Genomic DNA, 2,381 nt, shown 5'->3' with positions numbered 1-2,381 from the left:
GTAAAATGCTAAAACTGTAATTCAGCACCCAGAAAAGATACAAGCAGAAAGGTGAGATGACTTCCACTCTTTTAAACATTAGCTCCAGTGCATATGCTGCTTCATGTCTGGGTCACAGCTCCCTGAAAGCTTGCGTGAAAAGATTTGATATTCTGCCCTGCCTTCCCTGGTGCCACACAGCCATTTTCTCTCTCCCTGAGGAGAATGAGTTGGAATGGGACCAATCTCCATCTCCAGATCATCTCTCAGTAGCCCCTTCAACTAAATAAATAACTCATTAGAGTTCAGAGTAAGGAGCTTCATTTACTCTAGGCGATGCAATCTCTGATGTCTGTTAGGTTGCTCACATCATCTCAAATACGTGGGTTTTTGGGTAGAATCCCAAGAGAAGGCACTCTGAAATGTTAACATACCAGTTGACTGCAAACTTCAGAAAAAGATTACGCCTGCTAACTGAAGCACAAAAGCAGATACTGTTTGCAACAGCATTAACGCGTATAAAACAAAAGTGGCAGGAGGTTTGTGTGAGCCAACGACAGGAGCCATTGCAAGGCCACATTGCACTATTGATATCCATCCCATGGCAAAAAAAGAAGAAGTAGATGATGCAAGGTTTGATGTAACTGTCAGAGAGAGGATCTGAAGCCTTTAACAAAAGAGAGGGTGTTACCACATTGGAGAAAGCAGTGTCAGAAGGTTTTGGCACACACAAAGTCAACACATGTGGTGTAATTGAGATTGCTGCTTCTAAATAAGGTTAAACAGAATCGTAATAAAGCCATTAAATAATAACCACAGGGACAGTTACTAGTGAATTGTAAAAGTTGATTTCAGCCCTTATGTTCCCATAGCACAGTCTTTGAATACTATACTTTGTCTTTATATTCCACTAACACAGCTGGATGCTTTAATAATATCAAAGTAAGCTTAATGTAAGGGCCCATAGAGTTTTTTTTTCTTTTTTGTGCATTTAATAGTTGCTGTTCAAATGTGTTAGAAGACTTCTTCTACTGTATCCTGAGGAAGGCAACACAGCAGGCGTATGAATGCCATTTTTCAGAATAACGGATGTTGGGATTTCCGTCCATTGTTTCGTGCTGGGAACACTATTATCAGTGTTGTTGTTCTTAATCATTGCATTAGGAAACGCTGCAACAAACAGAAGGTCTAGCCGGTGATGAAAGACGACCTTTTTACCAGATGACCAACCCTCCCTCCCCCACCTCCCCACCCCCCTCCTCCCCCAAACATTGTAAAAAAAAAAAAAATATGTAAAGCCAGTCCTTACTATAATATTTGTGTCTAGGGATTGTGATGTTTTTGTATGTGATTGTTTAACATAATGGATTGTTGTTATTAAATTTCTTCCCAAACATTTTTCAATGGACTTTACGTCAGGAGTATGACCCGGTCTCACTATTTGGTAGAGGAATATCAAATAACCACGAATGAGAGAGCTTTTAATGGATGGTTCTATACAATATGAAATAGCCCCAATATTTGACAGAGCGCGTCTCACAGTGCAACAAGTTACACAGGCGACTCCTCTGCTTCACTTTGCTTGCTCTGCGTGAAATAGCGACCTTGATGAGGCTATAAAACGCTATGGTTGGGCGACTTTCCTCACCGTGAATTGCCCCACATCCTTTGGGGGGGGGGGGGGACTCTTGGTCTAAGATGAGGGCAGCGGTGTGGAGGAAATGAAGTTAGTCAACTGAGTGGGGTCAACTTAAGCAGGAAAAGCCAAACCCCGCTTGCAGAGGAACTCGTGTTGCTGCTGTATTCCTGCGGGAGCTGTCACCATGAGGACAGGCAGGAACCTGAATGAATGTATCTGAGCAGAGACTCCTGGATAGATGCAGGCCTGATTATTAGAATGAATACAAGTCAGAATTTATAATGTGAGGCTATTCATCACCAGCGTCACTGAAGTGAGTGGTGCGTTATTTTGCATTAGGGAATGTGTGAAAATTGAGAAGAGTGTCTGACTTCCTGAGTCAAGTTTGATCCTGGTGATTTCCATCAAAAATCTGACAGATAAAAATATAGTTATTATAGAGTCCAGCAGGCACAAACTTTAAGCTGAGAGGAGATATAATAAGACAGATGTTTGCGCAGTGATCTATTGCGCTTTGGAAGCTCTCTCTCTCTCCACATGTTGCGCACATATTCGCAGTGTTGTGTTTTAATTCTAATAAATAATAACAAACATATATTTTGCATTTTAATCGACACATTGCTTTACCAAAAGTCTTTATAAATCAGGTTTATGGGGCTCTTTTCCCCCCTCTCTCTCTCTTTCTGCTTTTCCCTTATTTCATGGTTCAGTGGCCTCACACTGCAGGCAAGGGGAGGTTTTCTCTCGCTGCTCATTGGTCGCG

This window comes from Parambassis ranga, chromosome 13 (assembly GCF_900634625.1).
Source record: "Parambassis ranga chromosome 13, fParRan2.1, whole genome shotgun sequence".
Lineage (NCBI taxonomy): Eukaryota > Metazoa > Chordata > Actinopteri > Ambassidae > Parambassis > Parambassis ranga.
The sequence above is the reverse complement of the archived record's forward strand: the minus strand, read 5'-3'. Positions refer to the sequence as shown.